Source organism: Triturus cristatus, chromosome 2_1 (genome assembly GCF_964204655.1).
Source record: "Triturus cristatus chromosome 2_1, aTriCri1.1, whole genome shotgun sequence".
Lineage (NCBI taxonomy): Eukaryota > Metazoa > Chordata > Amphibia > Caudata > Salamandridae > Triturus > Triturus cristatus.
In genome coordinates, this window is record NC_140581.1 from 196,730,782 (window position 1) to 196,743,757 (window position 12,976).

The window sequence follows — 12,976 nt, forward strand, 5'->3', positions numbered from 1 at the left end:
GGGTTCAAACTGGAATGGCAGGGGGAGCAAAAACATAGATTTAGACCCAGATCTCTGTACTTGGGTGAATGTACGACATTGTTTTGCATTCTGTCCATCAATTGTTCTTTTTAATTTCCTGCTAAGCAAAACATTTAGAAGCAAGATCTTACTGTGAGTTGTGTGCTGTAAGGATGAACCACTGGAACATAGGTTCAACAAACGTTTAGGCAGCAGGTTTTATATATATTTTCAAAATCACATTGTGGCCTGTGCTTACAATACATTTAACTTTCACTAAGTAAGACAAGTTAACCTATTTACTAGATGCAAATGAAGGTATGGAAGACACACACATGCCCACACAAGCCCACACCATCACCCAAGGTAAACAATAGGACACAGACACGCAAAAACAGATATTATTTAGTCCCCTAGTCAGGAATTCTTGGGGTGCTGCGTCTTATAGTGTCATACCTTGAACATTGTAATTTTCTGAAGAAACCATTCACAGTAACCAATTGAGAGTGTTGTAAGGATCATGTCTTCCAGCGCAGATACTGCTTTGTCACTTCATTTTGAAGATATGTGTTATTGAACATGTACCAAGAGATTAATTGATGTCATCAAATGCACAATTCTGGCATGTGCTTTTATTCTGTAAATGTATTATGAATATGTCTGATAAGCAAGATCTATCAAATATAGATTTAGTGATAATTTAGTGTCTATTTAGCTTAGAAACTAATCCTGGGATGCTATAAAGCTTATGACTGTTTCACTCCATAATTCTATTATTTTATCGTTCAAATCTTTTTATTGTTTTCAACATCCAAAAATCTGTGATACATAGGCTATTGGTCATCAAGATATGATACATATATGAGTGTGTTTAACAAACCCCAAACTCCCCCTCCCCCAAAGGAACCACGCAGCTTGTGAAAAAGGATGAAAGTAAAGCCTCTTGAAAGTAAGTGTGTCAGTTCAGGCATGAGTTTCACTTGTATAGTGATGAGGAACTCCCATTAATCTAGGAAGGCGCATATATTGTGGTCAGGTAAGTTCTCGAAACTCTGTAGATAATAAAACATGAAAAGGGTGCCATAATTCGGGGAAGGAAGTGCCCTAAACTGAGAGAGAGGGTCAAGCACTCCAACCCCAGAATGTACCAAAGTCGATGTAACCACCCTTGACATGTAGGGAGCTGTCTTGTGCCCCAGTGTGACAGGATAGTCTGTAGAGCTGCTCCTAGGGCCAACACAATTTGTTGAGCTCTACAGGATTTAAGAGGGAACATGAGTGCATTGGGGGATCCTAAAATGATATAAGCTGGGAATCAAGGGAGTTGTGTGTTAAGATGAGAGTCAATGCCGTCCAACAATTGTGTTCAATAGGAGGTGAGTTTTGGGCATTCCCATAATAAATGTAAGAGTATACCTGGGGAGCCGCAATCGAGCCAACAGTCCAGTTTTTAGCAGGATTGCCGCTGTGTAGGCGAATGGGAGTAAGGTACAAGTATGTGGCGATCTTGGCAGCAATTTCAATGCTTGCTGGGTTACAGCCCGTGTGTCGGGCATGATGGTATTTGCCCCCCCATTCCCTCAGTGTCAACGTATGGCCTAATTCTGTCTCCCAACGTTGCTGACTAGTGGTTTCGGTTGCGTAGTGGCAGAGCAGAGGAGGTTGTATAGTTCAGTTATGAGGAGTGTGTTTGAAGTGTTGGAGAGCAGCCATTTCTCATAGGAGGTAAGGAAACATTGGGCATTGGGTCAGATTGAGGGGAGCATCACACAGTGTCTTATTTGAAGATAGTGTAACTGTTTAGTTTCAGGGAAGGCATGGTTAGAGCGTTAGTATTCAAAGGGTATTGAGACATCCTCATCGAATAAATGGCAGATAGATCGGCATCCTTTTGAGGAACCACTTTAGGAAAGCTATGAGGTTCAGGCATGGGATAAAGTCTTGGTTACCAGAAACTGGCATCAGATTGAAAGGAGACAAAGTGAGGCCATCACACCTAGCCACTCTGTCCTAAACCTCAATGGGTGTATTAGTGATAGGAGAAGAATAGAGGCTCTTGGGGCGCTCGTTTCTGTGAAGAAAAGGAAACTTTCAGAGATGATGTCCCACCACCGCACTATCCATGCAAAGCCAGTGCTTTTCAGACTCCTCGCGGGACCCCTTAAGAAGGAAACTAAGTTGGCTGCCTGGTAATAGTGCAATAAATTTGAAATGCCTGGGCCTCCCTCATCTGGGGGTCGGCAGCTAAGTTCCCACTGCATACGAGGATGACTATCGGCCCACACAAAGTGGTTTATTAACGTTGGAGGGTCTGAATTTTTCTGGGGGAGGGCTCCAAAAGGAGCATCTGAAATAGTAACACAATTTTGGGTAGATTTGACATCTTCACAGCTGTGATTTGGCCAAGCCAGGAAAGGCTGTAGAGCCTCCATCTATGCAAGTCGTATTTTATTTGGTGAGTCAAGTTCCTATAGTTAAGAGCATCAGTAGACTGGGCCGTAGCTGTTTATTGAATCCCCAGGTATGGTGTAGGTGTAGGTGCCCATTATATGGGAAATCGATGTGTCAAGTCTTCCCGCATGGGTATCAAGAGAGATAGACTGAGGTCTTGAGATTTGTATACATTTACTCGAAAACCTGCAGCATGTCCAAATGTTTCCAATTCATTGAGAAAGGCTCTAAGTGAAGTAGATGGATTATCCAGTACCACCAAAACGTCATCAGCAAAGAGACTAATGGTGTATTCCTCTCTCGTAAATGGGAGGCCTGTGATAGCGGGATTATTCTAAATTCTTTGAGCCGAGGTTCTATATATAATGCGAAAATTAGGGGCGAGAGTGGGCACCCCTGGCGTGTACCTCTACCAATTGGGAACAGAGTTGAGGAGTAGCCATTCTCTCCCACCTTTGCAGTCCAACAGCAATAGTTACTGAGGACCCAGGAGCAAAATTGTTCACCAAGACCAAAGTGCTTAAGCGTGGCAGTCAGTATGGCCAATAAACTTGATTGAACACCTTTTCTGCATCAAACGCCAAAAGCATGCGTTCCAAGTCGGAGTGCTTTGTCAATGAGGTGCAGTAGCTTTTTAATACTATCCCTATACTTGCGGTGGGGTATAAAACCTGCTTGGTCCAGCACAATAAGGCCTGGTAATATGGGACCTAGGCATGCTGTTAGGATCACTGTAACAAGTTTAAGGTCAATGTTTAGGAGGGAGATTGCACGATAAGATGCACAATAGTGCTTGTCCATGTTAGATTTTGGAATCACAACTAAAGAAGCTGCTAGGATAGAGGGTGGGAGTAAATAAGGGTCATTGATCATGTTGAACAATCTCGTAAGGCGGGGGACAAGAGCGAGCAGAATGTTTTGTAAAGAAATCGCTAAAAAGCCATCTGGGCCAGGTGATTTGAGAAGTTTCTGTCGGGCTATAATGGAGATAGCTGCTACCAATCGATTGGACGATCCAAGTCCACTGTCTGCTCTAGTGTTAAATTTGAGGTGTAAGGGTCCCGGAGATATGAAACCGGACCATCTACAGTCAATTGCTGCTCTGCATATAAGTCTTTATAAATGTCCAGGAAAGTTGCCGCAATGTGCTGATCTTCTCTTTGTTCTAGACCCTCAGAATCACACACCAGCTCAACTCCTGTCTCCTGGCGTTGGACGCTTAGTCTGTTGGCTAGCAGGCATCCACATTTGTTTCCACCTACATAATACATGTGTCAAAGCTGGAGAGCCGTATATTTTGCTCAGTCTAGGTCAATCTCTGCCAGTTGAGCGTGGGCCGATTCGGGTTGCCGCCATATCTGGGCTGCAGAGATTGCGGTTAGTTCACCCCTGACCACTGCCTTAAACGTCTTCCATGATGTAAAGAGGGAGATGTCAGGTATCATTGATAGCCCAAAAAATCTCCCATTGCTTTGGTGAGTTGTTTAACCACTTCAGGGTGTTGTAGCAGGGTTTCTCTCATTCACCAAGTTCTTGGTGAGGTTGGGGATCTCAGGGAAATTTCAGGGTAAGTGATAACCCAGCATGATCTGACAAGCAGCGGGGTTCCATTGCAGAAGCAGAGACCATACAATTTATACCCGGTGAGCCTAAAAAATAGTCCAGTCAGGCGTATGTTTTGAGTGCATAAGAATAAAATGCATAGTCTATTGTTCATGGGTGTAGTGATTGTCAAATATCTGATAGCCCCATGTCCCCCAACCATAACACATCCTCTCGAGAAAGGGCGCCAGCCGGGCCATGTAATTGGGCTGATCTCTCTAGGTCGTTATCAACTACTAGATTTAAGTCCCCTTCCAAGAGGAGCAGCCGTTCGGGGGTGGGGATCAGTTTTGGTGGAATTTGTCAAAAGAAATTGTTGGGGGAAGGTTCTGGACCGCAACAGCTTCATGAAGCTCAACGCCGAGAAGACAGAAGTCCTCGTCATTGGTACCACCCCTTCTGCATGGGACAGCACCTGGTGGCCGACTGCTCTTGGCAGCCCACCTACCCCCTCAGACCACGCCAAGAACTTCGGCATCCTACTCGACTCATCACTCACCATGAACCGACAGGTCAACGCCATCACCTCCAGCTGCTTCAACACCCTCCACATCCTCTGCAAGACCTACAGGTGGATGACCCCTGAGTCAAGGAAGACAGTCACCCACGCACTCACCACCAGCAGACTGGACTATGGAAACGCACTCTATGCCAGCATCAACAAGTCCCTACTCCGCAAACTCCAGACGATACAGAACACCGCCGCCAGACTCGTCCTCAGCATCCCCAACACTAACACATCAGTCAATACCTACGAAGTCTCCACTGGCTACCTGTGGAGATCAGAGTCACTTTCAAAATCCTCACTCATGCCTACACAACAATGGACCCAAATACCTCAATGACAGAATCAACTTCCACGTACCCAAAAGAAACCTCAGATCTTCCAACCTCGCACTGGCTGAAACCCCGCACATCCACAGAGCCAGAGCAGGTGGAAGATCCTTCTCTCACATTGCAGCCAAGACCTGGAATGAGCTACTGGTAGACATCAGACGTGCCCCTCCCTGAACACCTTCAGGAAGACCCTCAAGACCTGGCTCTTCAGCTAAACAGATCTGCGGACCCCCCCATCCTCTGTGCCTTGAGACCCTCATGAGTGAGTAGCGTGCTTACAATTCCCTGATTGAGTGATTGATTGATTGAACCTTTAAGTGTCTCTGATAAGTTGGTGCGTTTCTTGGAGGAGGCAGATGTGGTCCACAGAGTGTTCAAATTAAGACAATATGACAGGTCACTTGGTGTGAATATTTAGGCCCTTAACATTAAGTGTGAAAATCAATAGATCACGTGACATGAGATCGAGTAAGATAAGAAGCTATGGAAAGGTTTTGGGAGTGAGCAGCAAGGTGGGTTTGAAGCTCACAGGGTATAATAGAAGGAAGTCCGTAGTGAAAGCAATGACCTCATATATATTTTTCCTTCTAGTGGGTTGCAAAATAAAAAACGAAAGAAGATGAAAAACGAAATATTTAACCATTAATACATGTCAAACAGAGTCAATGTGCAGGACTCAATATCCTATTAGTAAAATAGAAGTGTGGGTTTGTAGTGGCCGAATGCTCTTGCCCCAACCCCACCCAGTCCCCCCTTCTAATATAGAAAAGAAAAAGAAAGGCAAGTCAGTCTCACGATCCCGTTGCTTCAGTCAGATCTCCAGTGATTGATTCCAGCACCACCTGGCGCTCTTTAGCTATGCTCTCCAGATCTGGGCGCAGTTCTTCATAAGGCACTTTGGTCATCTGTTGTTTTCGATTTCTCCAGTTACCCCGCTTACGCCACTCTGCTCGGGATGGCTCAGTGGGGGTATCTTCGATGCCCAGCAGTTGACAGGGCTCCTCCAGTGAACAATGCTGATGAAGTTCCCCACTATGCACAAGATAATTAGGAAGGGATGACCCCACGAGTATGAAGTACCAGCAGATCTAAGGTGGGTATTGACAGGTCTAAAGGCTCTGCTTTTCTGTAGGGTGGAGGCAGTAAGGTCCTGATACAGCATCAGAGAGAAACATTGCTATTGTATGGGATGTTTGTTTTGGGCTATTTGGGGGATTCATTCCTTAAAGGGGAACTCGTGCACATATGTCAAAATGCCTGCAGGAGGGGCCGAAGACAGTCTTCAGGGGCCTACTCAATGGGTTTGATCTAATTTGATCACAGTCTCTGGAGGAACCTTTAAGATCGAATGAAAAAGTTCAGTGAGAAATAGCATAATGTCTGATCCCTCAGCTTCTGAGGGGACCCCTCTAATTTGAATGTTATTGCATCTTGATCTAATATCCAAATCTTCTGTGTGTTCCTGAAGGTCTAAATGTTTCTTGCGAAGACACCTTGTCCTCGAGTGATGCGACCCTATCCGCATGGCAATCCACATCCCTGCGGACCACTTTGAGATCATTGGAAAGATCTCTTTTAAAGGTCATCTCGTAAAAAAGCAAAGAAGGCTTCTATAAAGGAGCGGGTGACTGGGGCATCTGCCCCTTCAGGATCTGCCATGATGCCCTATCCTGGGGACGTAGAGGCTCCCTCCAGTGGAGGAGTGGGTGTTTTGGTGAGCATGTCTTGAGCGTACGGTCTTTCTTCATCCGTCTAGTGGTCAAGATCTGCTGATCTAGTAGGTTATTACAATGGAAGGCTAGGACACGGCCCCCGTGAACCTGTATCAGAGAGAGGACGTGGCTGTTAGACTGTGGGAGAAAGCTCAGTTTCACAGTATGCAAGAGGATGTCACCAGAGACCAGCAGGTATCAAGGAGGTATCAAGGGGGAAGGCAATAGTCCTGCCCACAGGAAGGGAGTCATAGTTGAGCTCTTTAGCGGTGCAATCTGGTTCACAAGGAAGATAGATCTCATAGATTGAGGTCGGAGTGCTGTTCAAGAGGAAGGACACAAAGCCCAAACCAGGGAGGGTTGCTTGGGCCCAGAATCTTTGTCACTCCAAAGATCTGTATTCCAAACAGATAAAAAGCTCTGTTGTTCAGGTATGCGCACCACCTCAGAAACTCAGGTTTATTATTTATTCATCTGCTAGAACTAGCATAGCGCTTAGAAATGGCACAATAAGGATTTAAGGGCTATAAATTGTGATGTTTCGATTTTTCTCTGTTTTAACTGTTATTGAAAAGGTTAGCTGCTTTTTATTATCTGCTGTGATGTTACCAATATTATGTGCACTGGATCCCGGGATTTTAATATAAATATGATGAAATACTTATTTTATTCCTAGTGATCATGAGTGTGCAAATCATTAATGAATGATCATTTGGATTACAAATGCTCCCTGCTAGCAACCCAAAATTATTAACATCACCTCATTTATATATTGGGTAGTGTTCTGCGGGGCTAAAGTAACCTGTCTTTCACATTCAGTGTGGTTCATTGGATTAAGTTCATTCGTGTCACCTGAGGGTGTGAAAACAAGCCTTGTAGAGCTGAGCCAGAGAGTTTATGCAACAAGAACATTCCAGAATTTCAGTCCTTTACACCTAGACACATGCCACTACAATGTTGACCCCTGTAATTTTGGCAAACTCATTTTGGGGCAGATTTATGTTCCCTGGCGCATCCCTGCAAATCAGCATGGATGCGCCAGGGAAGATGCGTCACGCAAGTTTGCCCTTGCGCCACCGCAGATGCGCTGCATTTACAATGCGGTGCATCGTGGCGCAAGGACAAGCAGATGCGGACGTATCTGCCGGCGTAAGGTTGGCGCAGTGCTGAAGTTGTGTCGCAAGCGCGACGCAACTCCAGCACTGTTCCAACCTACCCTATCCCTAACATGGTGCGTCAAGCCTTACGCCTGCTTCAAGCAGGCGCAGGGTTTTGACGCATCAGCGTTGGGAAAGTGACTCAGTGAAATCTTATAGAGTTTAACTGAGTCACTTTTCAGGGGCGTTCCTCCGACGGAACGCCCCCCCCATGTCGCAACGCCCACATAAACCTGACGCAGGTTTCACGTGGCGCAGGGCTTTACACCGTGACGCATCTCCATAGATGCATCACGATGTACATCGGGCGCAACGTGGCGCAGGGTTTACGCCGCCGCTGCGTCACAAAAGTGATGCAACGGCACGTAACAGGGGCGCAAGTCCCACATAAATTTGCCCCTTTGTGTCTAGCGAATGACTGGAGGACTCTTGAGTTTCAGGAAGACTTGTGTGGCTAAGAAAGTCACGCTTTTGTGGGTCTTAACAAAATATGTGCAGGCATTTGTTCATCTTGAAAATGGCTAGAGATGCACTCTTGTCAAGGGCAGGGTTAAATCACTTGTGACTGTGGTAAAGTGGAGCCAAAACCCCAAAATGAATACAAGTGTAGGGGAAGTGGGAATCCAATGGAAAAAATGCTTCTACATTGAAGAAAATTAAGGAATAGGTTAGTAAAAGCATGAGCAGTTCTACATCCCATTTTCCAATCCAGAAATGCCCCCCTGTTCTATTTCCAAACAGTACACTGATGCAAATGTTTGCCCCAGGAAAGTTAAAACAAATATTTTACTTTCTTTTTGGATTTGACTGTATAAGTCAGTGGTTCAACCTGAATATCGGTATCCTATCTCTATCAGATTTCAGCACTGTGCAAAACTAAAGAATGAACTCTGGGTAGACACCCATGTCAAATGAATAAAATCAGCCTACAAACAGCACTTTATTTAAGCAAACTCATAAACCTATATTCTGGCAATTGTATGTGTGCATTGGATTAGCAAAATATCATCCATGCCAAGCCAGAAATAGACAAATGCATTTTCTACTCAAACAAAGAGAATCATTTTAACTCTGGCAGGTGGCCTGTCAGCCGCTCAGTTAGCAGAGACTTGGCTCCGCCTCCCCTAAGTGGTGGACCACCCGCCATTTTAGGAGATCTCATTGCCTTAAGTGCTTTTGTCAGCAGGGAGGATCCATATTTTCTGTTCTGCACAATGAAAACCACAAACCAGGTATTTCATTGTGCAGAACAAAAAAGCCACTTTTTCGTTCTGTGCTGGGACATTTTTTATACCTGTACTGGACTTTTATATTCCTTCTGAGTTTTCTATGCTTTGGACAGTGGTCTCGAACAGGAACAATAAGTGGTGGTAACCGCATGTTAAAGAGTAGTATCTAGGACTACTGTGGTCCTGTGGCCCAGTGGCAGGTGGGCAACCGGGTCACAGGTTTCAACAGCGGAACCAGATGAGGCGATGTTAACGGCCACCAAGTTCATTTCCCACCTTTAGTTTTACAGCTGGACTCCGGTTCCTCTAAACGTTCAATGAGGCCCAACATTTCAAAACTTTTAAACTAACAAAATGTCACTTAAGACCAGCAGCCCAAAAAAATAATTTCTGACATGTTTTTAAGGATCATTGAAGAAGCATTGTCCAGGTGTGAGCAGACATCCGAGTACAAATAACACCACTTCCCAGATTTACTAAAGCATGTCCCCAGCTCAGAGTGACATAAGTCGACATAAAGAGATGCAAAGTCTCACTAGGGTATTTACTTTGCAGTGTTAAATCTGGAAAGGTGCCTATTTCTCAGCGCAAAAAACCCTTTCCACTGTTACATATTGTTTGGGATCAAGGTGCCCTTAATGGGGGTTTATTGTAGCATACAGGTAGATTTTGCTGCAAATACCAGTCTGCTAAAAAAAGCCAGCCTTAAAGGTGATAACAAGGGAAAAAATATTTCTCAAAATACCTATGTGTTGAATGGGTGCTTTAATGCAGAGCACACCTCCAATACATGGAAGGCTTTTGAGTTTGTCTTTTTATAGGAATGTGTATTGGAAGAGTAAGCTTCAAGTACAAATCCTATAATAGACAGTGCAAATGCAAGGCTGTGCATCCACCAGCAGAGGAGATGAAAGCAGCAGTGGACCAATCTTAGGACCTGATTACAAGTTTGACGGTCTTACTGCCATACCGCCACAACGGCATTCCCAAGAAGACAGCTAATCTGGCGATCTTCCATTAACCGTATTACGATGCATGCAGCCTGAACCGTGGACCTCATTGATGGAGTGTGTCCCAACTGGGCTGCAGCGGACTGCAAGCCAATTACAGAATCACAGTTCAACTGGTGGTCCCCTTGCCGCGGTTCCTCGACGGCGGTAGGCCATCGCTGTACACTCTGAGCAAAGTGCCAGAACAGCTGATATCCATTGGCCAAGTGAACATACCCCATCCCAGACCATGATCCTTTGCCTCTCCACTGCAGCGCAGCGAGAGAAAGACCACACTTTTTTGGGTGAGATAAGGCAGCCATTATTTCCCTACCCCATTTAACACTCTCGGCACATTTTTGTTGCATTCTTTTCCAATGTCCCTTTGTGGTTTTTTTGTTGTTATTGTCACTCTCTTTAATTTAGAGTTATGTTACGGAAACAAAAAACACATTTTTTTGGAGACTGAGTTGTCAGTCATGGTGGATGAAATCATAGGAGTTCTGCCACAATTGCTTTGAGCCCAAGTCCAACATACTCCTCTCAGTAGGAAAAGGGAAATGTGGGACAGGACAGACGATAGAGAAAATGCTGTAGGTACCACCCTGCACGCAAAGGAGAAAATAAGGAAGAGGTGGAATGACCTGAGCAACACATGGAGGCCTGATAGACTGGTGGTAGTCCTCCCAGTGCCCCATTACAACTGTTTCCCTGGGAAGAGAAGGTCTTGGCCAACCTGCATCCTGAGGGCTTGACAGGAATAGCTAGGGGAGTGGAGTCTGGTAAGTTATATCTCAATAACTGTCACAATACTTCAATGCCCTGAATGCTCTCATCTCAGATTTTGCTATAGTCTTGTCTATCTATTTTCCTAACATGCAATACTCAAAGTGCCAGAGATGTTTGTCCATGTCAATGTGTATTGTTGCATATAAGATCACATGTATCAATCTCCATTACATGCCACATGTTGGGATAGTGCCTGTAAGTATAGTACCACTAAATCGTCATCCCAGAACCTGTGATATGTGTCAATATGTAAATGTATGGTCCAGCCCAACTGCATTTTGGCAACAGGTATGTAAGGCTAACCAATTTTCAAGAGTTGGGATGTAGTGATTGAAATGACTCCAACTACCATTAGGCCGTGCTTCTGTAAAAAAAAAAAACAAGATGCAATAGTGATTTTTGCACATTCTCACTTGTCTGCCATGTTACAACTGATATTCACATTCATGGACTGAACAATCTACATACAATGATCTACTCAGAGACATGTCTGCCTACTTAGCTTGCTGTTGTTCTGGTATCCTCATATGAAACTACTGATGGCCCGAGTGACACCATATCAAGTGTGTTCCTCAAATATTTATAAGGCATTAAGCTAAGTCAGCTGTTTAGAAGTGGCAGGTGACCAATTGAATCTACTGTGCTCACATGGGCCTTATTTAGATCTCGGCGGATAGAATTCTCCGTCACAAATGTGATGGATATCCTAACCATAGTATTACGATCTCCATAGGATATAATGGGTTTGTAATACGGCTCACTGGATCTCTGTCATATTTGTGACAGAGTGTTCCCCTCTGCCAGGATCTAAATGAGGCCCTAATTCTAAATATACAACCAAGATTTGTGTTCACCTGTAATGTTCACAACTAGGCCTTGAAATACACAGGTTACTTCTCCGCTGTGTTGGCTTAAATATTTGAGAGATATCAAGTGCATTCCTTAATGCAAAATGCAATATATCAGCACATCTAATAAGCTGCTCAATTCTAGTATATGTATTGAATTTCCCCAAATGTCTTGTTAACAAGTTCAGTACCATGGAAATATATCACAATAGCGATCTCTACCTATTTTGTTTTTCCTAGGTCTCTACTTACAGTGACAAAAAACATTTGGCTGTAGCTACCACACTTGCACCAGCAATGTTCTCTATTTCACAACAGGTCGATATGGCACGGCAGCTGGGCAGATCTTGTCCACCGAACAGACACCAACTCCACCCCTGGATGAAGCCCTGAGTGATGATAACATTTATCGACATGTGGACTTGGATGACGGTCCTGGCACATCTGGTCAGCCTGGGCAGACTGCAACAGTAAGTCTCACTATGCTCACACCAACTCCTCTCACCCCAGCTGCAACACCTTAGCCAACCCCAGTCCCCCCAACCTGTGTAGCTAGCACAATTACTACCATCATGTGCCCCCCATTCCTGGACTATGAGGTGAGAATCACTAGCCCAGTCAAAGAGGAACCAGGAACCAATAGGAGAGGGTACCCTGGGTCAAGAGCACAGGCCCGTGGAGGTAGGGATCGTGGGAGGGGTACTATGGTCCTACTGAGTGACGCCACTGGGGCCACTCACACCCAGGCCACCAATGTGCAAGTTTTGGGAGTCTATCACGAGTCCCAAGATGTGATGGGCCAGGTATTGACGGAAATCCGGGAAACAAATTAGCTGTAGAGGGACATACACCAGGAGCGGGCCACCGACAACACCAACATGGGCCTGCTCATTGGGGTGCAATAGCACATGAACACAAGCTAGTGCAGGGCTTTTCCACCACCATCTACCTCTTCCTGTGGTCCAACTCCATCTGGGCCTCTTACATCTGTGGCAACCACAGGAAGGGAGGCCCTGCTAGATGAACACATGCCTACAGACACCCCTGTCCCTGCAGCAGCGAATCCCACCCACGGTGGGCTTCCATGAAAAAATCCCAGCGGTGTAACTGGCAAGAAAACCACCACCACCAGCAAGAAACCTCAATCTTAATTTTCTCCAGTGTGTATAACACATTCACTCGGTGGACTATTTCTTGACATTTTTCCCTTTCTGATGGGAGTAAGATGTTGGACTTTGGGCTTCAGACAATTTCTCATCTACAACTGTGGTTTTATTCACCATGACTGACCACTTTTTTTGTTATGTTTGTTTTTGCCACCTTAACCATTTTACTAAATAGTATACACAAGTCAATAACTCA

The 12,976-nt window shown here is 44.9% G+C and overlaps 1 pseudogene; it reads left to right on the top strand.

The window, feature by feature from the left end:
- The first annotated feature begins 927 nt into the window (after nucleotides 1-927).
- Nucleotides 928-12,702, top strand: LOC146863961 (uncharacterized; annotated as a pseudogene).
- The last annotated feature ends 274 nt before the right edge of the window (nucleotides 12,703-12,976 follow it).